We start from the raw sequence: 16,868 nt of genomic DNA on the forward strand, positions 1-16,868 counted from the left end.
CAGCGTATGCTGGGTTTTGGGTGCCTTTAACTCAAAATAATCTTTATGCCAAAGTGGCACTTTTAGGGATGACATATGCTGGTTTCCTTCAGCTCACACAGGCAAGGGAAAGAGGAGCTGTAGCAGATAATGCAATGCACTAAGTGCTGTAAGAGAGGTGTTTACGCTCAAGGTGGTGAGGGGGTCTCCAGATCCCGGTGAAGCCTACAGGAGCACAGGATGGGGAAGTGCAGGCCACACGCTCCATCTTCTGAGGGGTGCTGAAGGCTTTCTCCTCTGAGGTCTGAAAAGAATTAGCACATCTAGTCTGAAGGATAAAGACAGCTTAAGTAGAACTGGGTTACGATAAATGCTCCCATGCCTCTTGGTTTGGGGGATCTCTCTTTTTAGATGTTTCCTGTTGAATTGCTTCTCTCTTGGCTCCCGTGCAGCCGGTACTGTAGGAGGACTCTGGGGTCCTCCCCCATTTAAAAACTGCTTCCTCCAGTTAGACGACTAAGCAAGAACCAGAGTTGAAGTCCCCCAGGCAGGAGGATGCCACATCTAGGCACGAGTCACACGGTCTAACCCGACTCACACGGATGATGACAGCAGGGTTTGGGGATGATTTTGCCCTACTTTGTCGCTTGCACACGTGCTTGAGGGAGTGGCCTATGCCAAGGGATTGAAAGGAGTTGGCAGGACAGGGTTCAGAACTTTGGGACCTAGACATACTTATCAAAATCACTACAACCAACAGGTATATTTAGATCTTTTCATTTTATTCTTTTTACTAATTTTTTCATTGTTTCACAACTACATGATTTGTAGATTCAAGGTCCTCTTGAATCTTGCAAACACTTGACTTAGAAATTTTCTAAAATTTGTTTGTGGCAGCAACTATATTTTATAGGAAGATATTTCTCTTGTTCCTAGATTGATTCCCTTCTTTTCATCATTTATTTTTATAGTGAATTAATGTTTCCATTTGCACACTCTTACATGAGGAGGCCTCAGATAGCCTCTGATCGTCTCACACGGAAAGCGAAGATGGACTCTCTCAAAATTTGTGAGACATCCAAATGAAGGGAAATATGGACAATTTTTTTTCCGTTTAATTTAGCTTTTATTTGTTTATGTTTTGACATACAAAAGCTATACATATTTAATACATACCACTGGATGAGTTTAGAGATAAGTATATACCCATGAAACCATCACTATATAAGACAAAAACACAGTCATCACCTCCAAAAGTTTCCTCCCCAGCTCTTTCATTATTGTTACTTTTTGTGTGTGATAATAATGTTTAACAAAAGATCTTAGCAAAGATTTCACATAAGATTTAACATAAGATTTTAGCAGATTTTAAATTATACAATATACTATTGTTAACTGTCAGCCCTATGCTGTACAATAGATCTCAAGGACTTATTAATCTTACATAACTGAAACTGCATCTCATTTGGCTAATACCTTTCAGTTTCCTGCTCCCCCCAGTCCCTGGAAACCACCATTCGATTCTCTCTGTTCCATGAGTTTGACTATTTTAGATTCCTCTTATAAGTGGTGTCATGTAGTATTTGTCTTTCTGTGTCTAGAGTATTTTACTTAGCATAATGTCCTCCAGGTTCATCCATGTTATCACAAATGACAAGATTTCCTTCTTTTTTAAGGCTGAATAATATTCAATTGTATGTATACCCCACATTTTCTTTATCCATTCATCTGTCGATGGACATTTAGATTACTTCCATGTCTTGGCTATTGTGAATAATTCTGCAATGAATATGAGAGTGGAAATATTTCTTTGAGATTCTGATTTCAATTCCTTTGGATGTATACCCAGAAGTGGGATTGCTGTGTAGGGGAGAAGGCATTTCCTCTACCTGCTCTGGGTCCTTCTGGCCAGAGAACGAATTAAATTCACGTGAGACAGAATAACAGGAGAAAATTAAACAAAGCTTTATAACATGTATACATGGGAGATGCTCAGCCAAACTGAGCAACTCACCAAAATGGCTGAAGCCACCACCTTAAATATCATCTTCAGCTAAAGACAAAGGAGTATGTTGGGGGTGGGAGAGCATCAATCATGGGACATTACCACACAAGCACAGTAAACAAGAGTCAGGTTATTATGCAGACTTCAGTCCTTGCCTTCCATGTTGATAAGAGTTTCTAGAGATAAGGTCATCCCTCCTTCTTCCTGGTACAGAGAGGAAGACACCTTTACAGACGGAGATTTCCTTTACAAATGTAAATGTCTCTTAACAAAGGATAAGTAAATTCTACTTTTCAGAGTTTCTTTCCTGTCTGCAGTTTTTAAAAGTAACCAGCCCAAAATAATCCTCATGCCAAAGAGACATATCTTGGGGTGGCCAATTCCAGTTCCCTAAAGCTGAATCATATGGCAGTTTTGTTTTTAATTTTTAAAGGAACCTCCATACTGTTTTCCACAGTGGTTGTACCAGTTCACATTTCCACCAACAGTGAACAAGACTTCCCTTTTCTCCGCAATATCCCTAACACTTGCTATCTCTTGGTTTTTCGTTTTTTTGTTTTTTGAGGAAGATTAGCCCTAAGCCAACATCTGCTGCCAATCCTCCTCTTTTTGCTGAGGAAGACTGGCCCTGAGGTAACATCCATGCCCATCTTCCTCTGCTTTATATGTGGGACGCCTACCACAGCATGGCTTGCCGAGTGGTGCCATGTCCACACCCGGGATCCGAACCGGCAAACCCCAGGCCACCGAAGAGGAATGTGCGCACTTAACTGCTGGGCCACTGGGCCGGTCCCAATCTCTTGTTTTTTTAATGACAGCCATTCTAACAGGTGTGAGGTGATATCTCATTGTGGTTTTGATTTGCATTTCCCTGGTGATTAGTGATATTGAGCACCTTTTCATGTACCTGTTGGCCATTTGTATGTCTTCTTTGGAAAAAAGTTTATTCAGGTCTTCTGCTTATTTTTAAAATTGGATTATTTGGTTTTTGCTATTGAGTTGTATGCAATCCTTACATATTTTGTATCTTAACCTCTTAACAAGTATATGGCTTGCAAATATTTTCTTCCATTTCATAGGTTGCCTTTTCACTTTGTTGATTGTTTTCTTTGCTGTGTAGAAGCTTTTTAGTTTGATGTAATCCCACTTGTTTATTTTTGCTTTTGTTTCCGGTGCTTTTGGTGTCATCCAAAAGACTCTCGATGAGACCAATGTCAAGGAGCTTTTTCTTTAGATTTTCTTCTAGGAGTTTTAAGGTCTCAGATTTTACGTTTAAGTCTTTAAACCATTTGCAGTTAATTTTTGTTAGTGGTGTAAGATAGGGTGCCTCCAGCGCCAGGTAAACTGTCCTGGAGTGGTTGGTTGGGTCCAGATATACCCCCTGACCATCTCTTGCTACACCTTCATCTCCAGCCCCAACCCCTGAGGCTATGGATGGGTTCTGCTGGCATCCAGGTCACTTGGTCAGTTGTTCCTTCTTAGGGCTGAGTTGCAGTAGGTAGGATTGGCCATTTTTCAAACCAGTCCCTTCTGCACCATATCTTGCAGAAATTCCCCTACGTCTGTTGTGTGTGACTGGCCCTTTTCCTTGAGTTCTAGCACAAATTCAGTTTTCTCTGTACCTTTGTATTCTGTACTTGTGACAGAGGGAATCTGGGAGTCTGTAAGAGATTAGTTAAGAATGCGGACGTCAACATTATACCCAGATGATTCAGTGGATGGTTCAGAAACTTCTTAAATTTCTGATAGTTTCCCATAAGGCTAGGAATAAAATGCCAGCTCCTTACTGTGGCCTAAGAGAGCCTCCTTCTCTTACCTTATCTCTGACCACTCCCCCTCCATTGTATTTCAGCCACGTTGACCTTCTTGTTGCTCTTTAAACAAGCTAAGCTTATGTCTACCTCAGGAGCTTGTGCAATGTGCTGTCCTTTGTGCCTGGCATCCTATACTCTAAATATTTACATAGCTTATTCATATCATTTTTGTCCCCACTTAAATGTTGGTTCTTCAGAGAAGCCTTCACGATACCTTATCAGAAATAGCCCACACAGCTTCTACACTCTTAAACAGCTTTGTTTCTTCTTATAGCACTTAGATCCTCTGAAACCATATTATTATTTTATTTGTATACTTTTAAAAAATCTGTTTCCCTTTCTAGAATATAAGCTCTATAAGGACAGGGACTCGCATCTGTCTTGTTTCTTGCTCTATTCCCAGAGCCTAGAACAGTAAGTGGACAATAAATTTTTGTTGAATGAATGAGTGAATGAAAACCAATTTACATTTTTAAAAGGTGAGATGGATTCTGGATACAACCCTAGTATTGGGGCTTCTACAGATTCTGGGCAAAGAGAAAAACCTGTGCAAGGTGTGAAGTTTGGGGTTTTAGTGTATGGCTGCTTCTTTCAGGAGACAGTGCCTGAGGCTAGCTGTGGTGCTGAGACCGCAATCTGGGCACCTCGAGTTTGCAGAGACAGGCCCTGCACATCCCTTGCTCCAACCCTGGGACCACGTGCTACAGTGACGATTCTAAATCATACTTTTTAATGTTTTTGAACCTGGAGTGAATCTTATAATGTATGCTTTTAATATACTGCTACTGCTTTTGTTCCTCCTAAAAAGCGGTTAAAACCTAGAGATAATGGTGTGTCTTTTAATATGAGGTCATCTTCAATCAAAGAGACAGTATATTACCAAACTCATTTATAGAACTTTAGATTCATAAAATGTTATAGCTAGTAGGCATTAGAGATCAGACGACCTAGCAGATTTTAAAGACTTTTCCATTTTTTTCTTTTTGTTCCCCCTTAAACCTGGCCTTTTTTGAAGTAAGTCTTTAGAGAAACTATAAACTAACAGGTAAAAACGCAGTGGGGTGGTAGGTAACTCAGCCAACTCACCTCTCCTCCCTGCTGACCTACACTCTAGAAAGAGCTTTCGGAGAGCAGTTTGAAACTTAATGAAAAGATGCAAGCCAGTTCTTTCATCTTTGGCTGGTGCAAAAACTACTATATTAAGTCTTTTTTAAATAACAACTTTATTAAGATATAATTGACTTATAATAAACTGCACATTTGTAAAGTACAACATTTGATGTTTTGACGTTGTATACATCCATGAAACCAAGTCATCACTGCAATCAAGATATTGAACATATCCATCACTTCTAAATGTTTCTTTATGTATGTTTATAAACTCTTCCTCCCCACCTTACCCCACCCCACCTCCAAGCAACACTGATTGGCTTCCTGTCACCATAGGGATTAGTTTGAATTTTCTAGAGTTTTATTTAAATGGAATCATACAATACATACTCTTTTTTTGGTCTGGCTTCTTTCTCTCAGTATAATTATTTTGAGATTCATCCTTTTCATTGCTGAGCAGTATTCCGTTATATGGATATTCCTCAGGGTGCTTATCCGTTTGTTGCTGATGGACATTTGAGTGGTTTCCAGTTTTTAACTATTACAAAGAAAGCTCTATAAATATCCATGTACAAGTCTCCTTGTAGACATATGTTTTCATTTTTCTTGGGATAAATACCTAGAAGTGGAATGGCTGGATCTCATCAAACAATAGGTGTATTTTTAACTTTCCAAGAAGATGCCTACTTGTTTTTCAAAGTAGCTATACCATTTTACATTACCACCAGGAGTGCAAGAGAGTCTAGTTGTTCCACACTCTCACCAACACTTGATATGGTCAGTTAAAAAAGTTTAGCCATTCTAGAGGGAGTGTGGTAGTATCTCATTATGGTTTCAATTTGCCTTTCCCTGATGACTGATAGTCTGGAGCATCTTTTTCTGTGCTTATTGGCCATCTTCTGTGGTGGAGTGTCTATGAAACTACTTATAAGTCTTTTAACCACTTCAGTTTTTTTTCTTGTAAAGTTTCTGCAGTAACGAGAATGTTTTGAAGCATTTTGCACTCCATCTATTCTAAAATTTTGTTGACAGAACTATTCGATAAACAGCACTATGAGTGGGAAGCGAAGAAGATCTTTGTTAACTAACAAAGAAATATCCAAATAGGCTGATATTTATGGCATAAACAGTGACTATTCACACTTATTCAGGCCAGTAGAAGGGAAGGTGAATGGGGGAGATGATGGCATATAATTGGGAGACAGTGGGAGAGGTTGACAGAAAGAAGCTAGCAGGAGAATATTGATTTTGCCTCAACCAAAGTTTCTCTTCCCACACTGTCTATATTATGGGCAACACTTCATGGCCTTTTGTTCACAAAATTTCTTTTCATTATTCTAGATGACTTTTTGTTATTTTATACCAAATATGTTAAGGAGAGGCAGATCCCGGCTCAGCTGCAGAATCTAGCTATAGGCCATTCCTTGTGGTCAGATTGCCAAGAATTGCCAATGATGGACCACTTGATCAGAAATCCATCTGTAGGCAAAAAGAAGTTTATCCATAAACCAGTGTTAACAGATACGAAGTTTTGCATTTTTTAAAAAAAGGACTTTATACAAAAGTGCAGTAATAAGCCTAGAATTTGAACTTGCCTCTCTAGTAAGCAGGTGTAGTGGAGTGAGAAGACTGGCCTAGACTGGAGTTCTGGAGACAGTTTGTCATGGAGTGGAGTGGGTGTGACCCTGGGGAGAGGACTGAAGGGCAAGGGGGGAGTGAAGATGGCATTCAAGCTGAAGAGCGAAGAGCTAATCATGTAAGGGGGAGGAGATGGAGAACTCCCAGCCAGCTCTCCTCCCATTTCTGTCTTGGACTGTAGGGGAAGGAGCATTTCTGCTGCTCCCACACCCTCTACCCTTCTTGCTAGCTTCTTCCTGAGGGAGAAAGAATTAGTTACTCAAGTGCTCAAAGCACAGGGCAGTTACCAAGCACGTTTTACTAGAATATCAAGTCTCTAAGCTGATGTTCCCCCTTTTGCAATTACAGTCCCCTTAGTGCAGTGTACTAGGTCAGAGCCAGGCAATTCTCTGTTCTACATTTGTGTATAAATTGCATCTGGTCTGTTCCAGATCCTTCCATCACTCCTGAGTGATGGAAGACTTCCTTAGGATTCCAGGCCTAAACAGCATAATCTGATTTGGCTGAACAAAGATCTCTGTACTGGGAGACAATTGGGTGCTTATTTATTAGTTAATAAAAAGGTATTTTATTTTCCATTTGGTTATTGTTCTCATGTGCACATTCGTCAATTAGAAATCCCTGAAAAAGTCTGAATGGTAGGATTTCACCCCTAAACTGAAATTCTGACATTCCCATAATTAATCTTAAACGAGGTCCAAATCCAAAGGGAGCCCAAAAAGAGACAACAATGGTATCCAAGACAGAAGGACTGCAGCTAGGATCAAGGTGACAGGAGAAGTTCAGAGGATAAACAGAAAATGGAAACAGGCTCCCCTTGAGCTTCATCTGTGGATAGAGAGGAAACCGTCATTCACCCATCCACCCATTCATCCATCCATCTGTCCATCCATCCATCCAACCACTCATCCATCCATCCATCCACCCATCTATCCATTCCATCCATCCATCCATTTATCCACTCATCTGTTAATCTACTCATTAACACATTTCTGAGTTCCAGGTACTGGGCTTTAACTTTATGATACAGCAGTAAACAAGTCAGACAGTCTGAAGGAGGATTGGGAAAAAAGGGGTATATGTAAATTTGTCATGAAAAAGAAAAAAAATGAGTCAGAATGGGAGAGATGGCACAGCATTCCCTCCTCACCTCCATTCTTGGAGGATGTTGAAGCTCCTTTAGAAAGAGAAATTAGGACTAGCGCTTACTCATGAGAAAGTTTTAGGGACTCTGGGCATAGGCAGTACTGATTCCAAGATCAGGTGACAAAACAGAGCACAGAGCTGGAGAGAGGGCCCTTGTTTCCAGTTTTTCATAGAACCCAGGACTGACCTGTAAACCTGTAAACCTGTGATCTGTAACGTAGATATTACTAGTGTTCACCAAAATCTCTTCTTCTCCCCTTTCACACACATGAAAGAGCTCTCTGCACCTTTGGGCCCTCTTCCAGTTGAGTGGAGCCATGGCTCTGACCACCTGCACTTGGAAGCAGAGGAGAGCTAGCGAGTAACCATTAAGTCCTCTATCTGGTGAGTGTCTCTTTAAGCCTCCTGCATTAATCAGGGAGGTTTCCTGCTCCTGATGGGACAGCTACAGGACTATGAAAGCTTCCTCAGCCTAAATCACTCAGTTACTACATGGAAAATAGCTGCCCTAAAGGGTTGCCCAGCTCTTTATTAGATTCTGTGTCAGTGAGAAATAAACCTTTGTCATGGTAAGGCATTTGTTCTCACTGAGCCAAAGTCTAGCCTCGCCTGGAGACCTGATAGTTTGGTATGCATTAAAAAATAGTCTCCTTGGCACAGGCACTGCTGATCCCAAAATGGCTACAATAAGCAGAGGCAAGAGAGAGGCCCTTTAGGGTTATTTTGCAGGCAGTGTGGAGTCAGAACAGGAGAAGAAAGACAAGATAGACGCTGTGTGATGAGCGTGGCTAGCAAAGAGCTGTGTGAGCACGTACATGTAACGTACCTTTTTGGAAATTCCCAGAACTATTTGAGTGAAACTTTTAGGGTGTAAAGAAGAGTATGACAACAAAGGGAACAAAGCATTATTTAACATTAGCATGACTTCATTTGTATCCACAGGCTGGTGAGACCTGGTGTCTCTAGGTATTAATTAACTGAGTTTGGGATATCATTTTTGGGGAGAGTTCTCGGTTCCAATTCTAGTTGGTAGAACTGATTGTAGTTCTTGTCTTCATCCTTGTTCCTTTCTTGAAGAGTAAACTGTCAAATATTGCTCACCTTGCTAGAAATTTCGGGATCTCCCTAGGATTCGGGTCAGACTCTCCTCTAAACTTCCAGGAATACTGAGTTTTCTTGGTGAACGTAATTTGATTTCAGCTTCATAATTTTCTCTTGAAATTGAATACAGACATATTAAGGTTTGCATGCCAAGAGAGACTCAGAAATTTACAGCACGGTTCATTCCGTACATCAAAATTCATGTGACCACTTTCCGAAATCGTGAATTTGGAAAAAAGTTAAGAGCTTTTCATGTGCCCCAAATCAATAATTCAGGAACGTTCAATAATAAGTTGAAAGCATAACTTTCAGTTGCCAACTGGTCAATCCCCAAGTCCAATTTGAGTCTGAGTATCTGTACTTCCTTGAAACTAACAACAATGATTTTATTGTTCCCATAATGTCTCATGTTCAGTTGCTCAGATGTCCTATCATATCAGAAAGAAAACGCAATCTCATGGGCCTCTGGGAAACTGACAAGCTAAGCCTCTCAAAAGCCCTTTGAAGTGATTCAAAACAATTAATCTGGTAGCACTATGTTTTCAAAAGGCTCCTATGACCTAACCAGGTGACTACATGGTTAAATAAATCTAATCTAAATAAAATAAATCTCCATGCTGCTTCTATTTCTCAGTACCATATAAAGCAGCAAGACCAGGGAGAATATTAAAAATCTTGATCACTTCCCCAGCAACAGGGCAGTCACTGCTCACATTTTGCCCACGAGCTACTCACATACCTCTTCTTCCTGGCTGAAAAAAGCCCCTTTTTGTTTGGGGGCTGGGTAGAGAGCCCTTGAAGTCAAGAAAGACAGGCGCCACGCGTCCACAAGGGAATGGATTGTGACTGTGTTTATCTCATTTCCCTTTGCCCGTGAATGTTCTAAGAGCAGGCCTGTGGCCCATATCTCACCCATGAGACAAAGGAGAGGTCTTCTAGGACACTTCCTGAAATTGTTCTTCCTGGAAAAAAAAACACAGAACTTCACAAGGAGAAAGCTTTTCACTCCAGCCCCTACCTTCCTGCTTTGCATGCAGCCCTGTGAGGACTTGTACTTGAAGTGTAGTAGCCATGAGGTGGTAAAAGATGGCAGAACATAAGGATAGAGAAGAGACTGGGTCCTTCATGACATCATCGTGCTGCTGGGACTGCCTACTCCAGACTTCTTGTTAGGTGAGAACCTTGAACATTATTGTTGCTTAAGGCCCTGCTGTTATTTGCAGCCAAATGCATCTTAATGCTACAACCATCTCAGGCACTGAAACTAACCTGCGAAATTTACGTTATTTCCCCAACAGGTGAGGAGAATGTAAAAAAGCACTCCAAACACCTCTTTTAGAGAAATAGACTGAAAACATCATTTTTTCTTTTCATTTGAGCTATCCCATTTTGGCAAGTGAAATCAGAATTTTCATATATAAACTCACCTTATGATTTCCTTATTGGCTAGCGGTTAGAAACTATTAGCTCATGAATGCTTTCTCATGAATGTTAAGAGTTACATTTGCTAACGTAGTTCATTCATATGGGGGAATCCTTGAAGGTAAGGATCAGAGTGGACAAAGAGTTTTGAACAATGGTTGTGAATTTTGAATATCCCACTGTTTGTGGAGCAGCAGTTTGGCCAGCTATCCTCAGAGCAAGACTGAGGACTTTGCCAACACTGTTTCAACGTGGATTAGTAAAAAGAAAAAAATAATAATTTTAGAAAGTAAGGGATGAGTGTCTTCTGGCTTGGGGATCCATATGGAAACATTGATGAGAATAGGTAGACGAAATAATGTGGCCCTCAGTTAAAAATTCTTCAGAGTTCAAAGAAGAGTGCTTCTCACAGGCAAGACAGTCATCCTGTGAGAAGGACAGAAAGCTCCAGGAGACTGGATCTGACTTACAGTCAGCCATGGAGAAGATGAGTCATGGAAAGAACATACTTTACACAAGAAACCCAAAGGCCACAAGACTGGGAGATGGAAATGAACTGGCAGGAGAGATTGGGGAATGAGACTCACTTTGAGGGAGTGAGGACCAGTGTGACCCTCACAATCCTTTCTCCATTTGAGGATCAGTAAGCTCTTGTCAGCAAGATGGGATGGACAGTGAAACAGATTGGGTGTGGCTTTTCTTTTTTTTAATTGATGTCATAATAGTTCATAACATTGTGAAGTTTCAGGTGTACATTATTATTTGTCAGTCACCATATATATGTGCCCCTTTACCCCTTATGCCCTTCCTATCTGGTAACCACTAATCTATTCTCTTTGTCCATATATTTGTTTATCTCCCACATATGAGTGAAATCCTACAGTGTTTGTCTTACTCCATCTGGCTTATTTCGCTTAATATAATACCCTCAAGTTCCATCCGTGTTATTCCAAGTGGGACGATTTTGTCTTTTTTTATGGCTGAGTAGTATTCCATTGTATATGTATACCACATCTTTATCCATTCATCAGTCATTAGGCACTTGGGTTGCTTCCACGTCTTGGCTGTTGTGAATAATGCTGCAATGAACATAGGGGTGCATAAGTCTCTTTGAATTGTGGATTTCAAGTTCTTTGGATAAATACACGGTAGTGGGATAGATGGAACATATGGTATTTCTATTTTTAATTTTTTGAGAAATCTCCATACTGTTTTCCAGTGACTGCACTAGTTTGCATTCCCATCAGCAGTGTATGAGGGTTTCCTTTTCTCCACACCCTCTCCAATATTTGCTGTTTTTTGTCTTGGTAATTATAGCTATTCTAACGGGTGTAAGGTGATATCTCATTGTAGTTTTGATTTGCATTTCCCTGATGATTAGTGATGTTGAACATCTTTTCACATGCCTGTTGGCCATACTTCTATCTTCTTTGGAAAAATGTCTGTTCATATCTTCTGCCCACTTTTTGATCAGGTTGTTTTTTTTGTTTTTGAGTTGTATGAGTTCTTTATTTATTTTGGAGATTAACCCCTTTTTGGATATTTGATTTGAAAATATTTTCTCCCAGTTGGTGAGTTGTCATTTTGTTCATGGTTTCCTTTGCCTTGCAGAAGCTCTTTAGTCAGATGAGGTCTCATTTGTTTATTTTTTGTTTCCCTTGCCCAAGTAGATATGGTATTTGGAAAGATCCTTCTAAGACCAATGTCAAAGAGTGTACTACTGCTGCCGAGACCAGCTAGGCAGCCAGCTGAAGGGGCGGATGGAATTAATAGACAGAATACAACCTATATAATAGACACAATCTATATTATTCAATGGGACAGGGGACCATCAGGCTCAAGGACTGAGGTGAAGTCCCTCTGATCGCCACGTATTTATTTATAGGCAAGGAAATACAAGCATAGGAAGAACTCATGCCAGCAGGGATATGCAAGTCAAAGCTCAGCAGTTCTAGTCTTCCTCCCTCCGTGACGTACCCCAGCCCTATCCAAGGCCATTCCCTTAGGGAGTATCCTAGGAAAAATCAGCAAGTTATGCAGACGGCGTTCCGTTCCTGCAAGGGTCCGGCATTCCTAAGCCCCTTGCCTTCATGCTCGATAAAATACTCCCCTCCAGCCCTTGATTCCAAAGCACAAACAATCTGGTATAGTAATTCATGAGAATCAGCAGATCACATAATTCTCAGCCACCCATTTGTAACTTATTTTTCCCAAGCTTAAAGCCTAGCAAGAATATTGCTATGATCTCCTGCAACATTCTACCTATATTTTCTTCTAGGAGTTTTATGGTTTCACATCTTACCTTCAAGACTGATCGATTTTGAGTTAATTTTTGTGTATGGCACAAGATAATGGTCTATCTTCATTCTTTTGCATGTGGCTGTCCAGTTTTCCCAACACCACCTATTGAGGAGACTTTTCCTGTCTCCATTGTATATTCTTACCTCCTTTGTCAAAGATTAGCTTTCTGTAGATGGGTGGTTTTATTTCTGGGCTTTCAATTCCATTGATCTGTGTGTCTTTTGGTACCAGTACTGTGCTGTTTTGATTACTTTAGCTTTTTAGTGTATTTCAAAGTCAGGGATTGTGATGCCTCTAGCTTTCTTCTTTTTTCTCAGGATTGCTTTAACTATTAGGGGTCTTTTGTTGCCCCATATGAATTTTAAGATTCTTTGCTCTATTTCTGTGAAGAACATCATTGGGATTGCACTGAATCTGAACATTGCTTTAGGTAGTATGGGCAGTTTAATTACGTTTATTCTTCCAATCCATGTTCATGGAATATCTTTCCATTTCTTTACGTCATCATTGATTTCTTTCAATAATGTCTTCTAGTTTTCATTGTATAGGTCTTTCACCTCCTTCATTAAATTTATTCCTACATATTTTATTCTTTTTGTTGTAATTGTAAATGGGATTGTATTCTTGAGTTCTCTGTTAGTTCATTATTACAGTAGAAAACGCAACTTATTTTTGTGAGTTGATTTTGTTTTGGGTGCAGCTTTTCAGGATTTTTTTTTGAGGAAACTATGGTAAGTTGCTGCCAAGAAGGTGTCTCATCCTTGGGCAAGCAAAGTTCTTTAGGAGTCATTTTCTTTTTTTCCAAAATGAGTGTTTTTAATTCAGTTTCAGAAAAAGATGTCAAATGAATTTGGATTATAAAACATGACATTAAGCTTGTTTTTCTGGAAATGCAAGGAAAAATAAAAACCCTTGATAGATTCAACAAAAATTTTCTGGATCTTCTCCCCAAAGCATCTGCTCCAAGAGCCAACTCACCCTCTTTACCTCCCTCTAGCAGTGACAAGCTAATTCCCCTCCATCTGGACCCCTCACTTACTTCTGTAAATAAATGCTTGTGTCAACCATTTTGTTTTGTTGGAGGCTTCTCTGGTGGACCATGCTGTCCTCGGCAAGAGGCTACAGAGGAGTTGGAAAGTTGGGGTAACTTAAGAGTCCTAGTACTTGGGGGCAATTTATAGATGGCACCCTGTGACCCTGCCATTCCAGGACTTACCTCACTGTACTAATGTCCCTTTGTAAGGAGGAAAGCACATCTTACTCACTCACCTTTGTGTCTCCATCTCTCAGCATAGTACAGACACCCAGTAGGCACTCCATAAATGTAAATTGATATGTGAGACATGGCACCTGGTGCCTTTTATAGAACAAAAGTGACCTGTCTTAACGGACTCCTGTGATGCAATCCTGAATTTTCATGTGTGTCTGCCTTAGTGTGAGGATTAATGTATAACAATAGTTTAAGTGCAACAATAAGGGGTTAATTTGGCTGAAACAGTTCTTTTCTTCATTTGGCATTAACTGGTAAAATGAAAGATAATGTGACTCTAATCTCTTCAAAGCCTTTTCTTTTTCAAATATGGGAGTATGTTTCTGCGGATCGGATTGGGGCATTTCAGCTAATAGTTTAGCTAGATCAATAAAGACAAAATCTTGAGTCATCTGAATGAATATTGCTAACATGATTCAGGTGTTTATGCAGATGGGGATAAATTGCTAAGTTTAGATTTATCTATGATTAATTTGTTTGATGTAGTTCCTTGCAGAATAACACACGAACCATGATTTTGAATGTGACAGACACACACCATTGTTTTTCTATAAGTTGAAAAGTATAGATACTTTTTCCTTTACTTGTTCACAGGAGGGAGACTACTCCATGCGTACATTCCAGGAAGAAGATAGAATCCTGCCTCTTTTATCACAAACTTCATTGGATGGGGAGCTGGATGGAAGCCAAGCTTCCTTTGCTGAACCCCCACTGGCTATGGATTCTGGAAGTATTGGGGCTGGAAAGGGTTATGGTTGAGAAGGACAAGGGGAATTGCCCAAACATATAGCTAGAAAGAAATCTACACAGACTGGTTGAGTTGTGTTTCAAAAGTATGTGCTGCTGATTGTACAAGTCACCCTGGTCTCAGGTCTCCAGGTTGCAGCAATGCCAGGGCTTCCATCTTTTTCTGGATAAAAACAAACTGGGGTGGAGTACATTCTTTGTCTAACTTGTTGTCACCGCATGAGTGTTGTGGAGGACTCAACTTGTTCATGTTTAAACAAAGCTACACTAACAAAAGACACTAAAAGTCATGTACCAGAAAAATGATCCTTAAAGAGTTTCCTGTTCCTCCCATCCAGACTCTGGGAATGTTCACCTCTCTATTCTTGGTTTCTGTTGAATCATATAATATTTGCCAAAGGCCATCCCAACTACCCAGAGCTACACGGTCAGGCTTAAACCCTCTCACTACTCACCGGGATAACTTGAGAAGAGTTCATTGCTACAGTGTGGTGATCATTCCTTCACTCTCTTTCTGGCCTCTTGGCCTAAAGTCCTAGAACAGGCTGTGGAGCCTCCATGCATGGTGCTCACATCTAGATGATTCCCACTGGCAACACTAGGACAATGCAGTAGTTGCAGCCAGGAGGAGAAAACCCAGCCTTCCTCCTAGAGTAACAGGCAGGGACCACCACCCCCAACACACACTGAAAATAAAACCACAAATTGAGCCAGCCCGATGGGCTAGTGGTTAAAGTTTGGTGTGCTCACCACTTTGGCAGCCCAGGTTCGGTTCCTGGGCACAGAACCACACCGCTCATTTGTCAGTAGCCATGCAGCTCACATCAAAGAACTAGAACAACTTACAACTAGAATATACAACTACGTGTTGGGGCTTTGGGGAGGAAAAAAAAAAAGAGGAAGATTGACAATACTTGTTAGTTCAGGGTGAATCTTTCCCTGCAAAGCAAAACAAAAACCTCCATAGCAACAAAGAAAACAGTAGCTGTGTGGTGGTGCAAAAGGTTCTCTTTGCACTTACCATTCTCTCTGCCTGAAATGCATGTAAGAAAGTTTTTTTACAGGAGTCAAAATCGTACAGCATAACCAACCCTTACTATCTAGATCTCTTTCTTTGTTCCTCTCCTGTGAATTTTCTCCCCTAGTCCCATTTTACTTCTCCCAGTATTCCTTTTTTGTTTGGTGAGGAAGATTGTCCCTGAGCTAACATCCGTGCCAATCTCCATCTACTTTATATGTGGGACGCCGCCACAGCGTGGATTAATGAGGGGTGTGTATGTCCATGCCAGGGATCTGAACCCATGAACCCCAGGCCACTGAAGCAGAGCATGTGACCTTGACCACAACGCCACTGGGCTGGCCTCCCAGTATTCCTCTTTTTTGTAGGCAGTTCCACTGTGGATTCCTTTACTCTTCCTTTCCTTCCCTTCCCTTCTTTCTTTCTGTGTTTCTGTCTGTCTGTCTTCTTTCCTTTCTGTTTCTCTCTCTATCATTCATTTCCTATTACATGTCAGGTACTGTTCCAGGTTCTGGGGACACAACAGTGAATGAAACAGTAGACTCCTGACATTGTGGAGCTTATATTCTGTGGGGGGAGATGGAGGAAAAAAATCCCCAAATTAATAAATAAGGGAATTTCAGGTAATGACAAGAGATTTGAGGGGAATCTAATTGGGTAATGTGACAGATGGGCTGGGGGTAGAGAAGGAACCTACTTTTACACCCTGCTTTAGACAGGATGGACCGTCTGTTGGGGGGCATTAAAAGTGAGTTGAGACCTGAATTAGAGGGAAGATTCAGTCAACAGAAAGACATTCCAGACAGAAAGAATGGCAGAGCAAAGGCCTTGCACTAAGAACCAGCGTAGAAAGTCCAAGGAACTCATAGAAAGCCAGTGTGGTTAGAGCTTAGAGCTTGAGGATGGAGTGGTAAGACACGAAGTCAGAGAGTTCGCAGGGGACAGATCGCATCTGGACTGGGAGGTAACGTAGGGGTGTGAATTTTATTCTAAATGCAATAGGAAGCCAGGTCCTGGCAAAGTAATGAATTATTTATCCAGAACACTGACTATCTCTTGTTTAGTTCCTTTGCATTCTTCACAGTCCTATAAAGATTTCATGACAGTGGGGCACACATAAAAGATTTATCACGTCAGGGAGTTTGGGACACACAAGAACAGGTGGCACATGTGAGACCCTCTGCTTCACTGTACATCTTTGTCCTCTTCCCCCATCTCTCTGACATCTTAAAGCTACCCCATTCCTACATAGTTATGTCATCTGTTCCTTGTTTCTTTAATAAAGTTATCATTTGCCTTTGGATTTTCATCTATCTT

The 16,868-nt window shown here is 40.7% G+C and overlaps 1 long non-coding RNA gene across 1 annotated transcript in view; it reads left to right on the plus strand.

Moving 5' to 3' along the window:
- LOC139079604 (uncharacterized) overlaps positions 1-16,868 on the plus strand; it is a 42,541-nt gene that overhangs the window by 18,297 nt on the left and 7,376 nt on the right. The window lies entirely within an intron of this gene.

This window comes from Equus przewalskii, chromosome 26 (assembly GCF_037783145.1).
Source record: "Equus przewalskii isolate Varuska chromosome 26, EquPr2, whole genome shotgun sequence".
Lineage (NCBI taxonomy): Eukaryota > Metazoa > Chordata > Mammalia > Perissodactyla > Equidae > Equus > Equus przewalskii.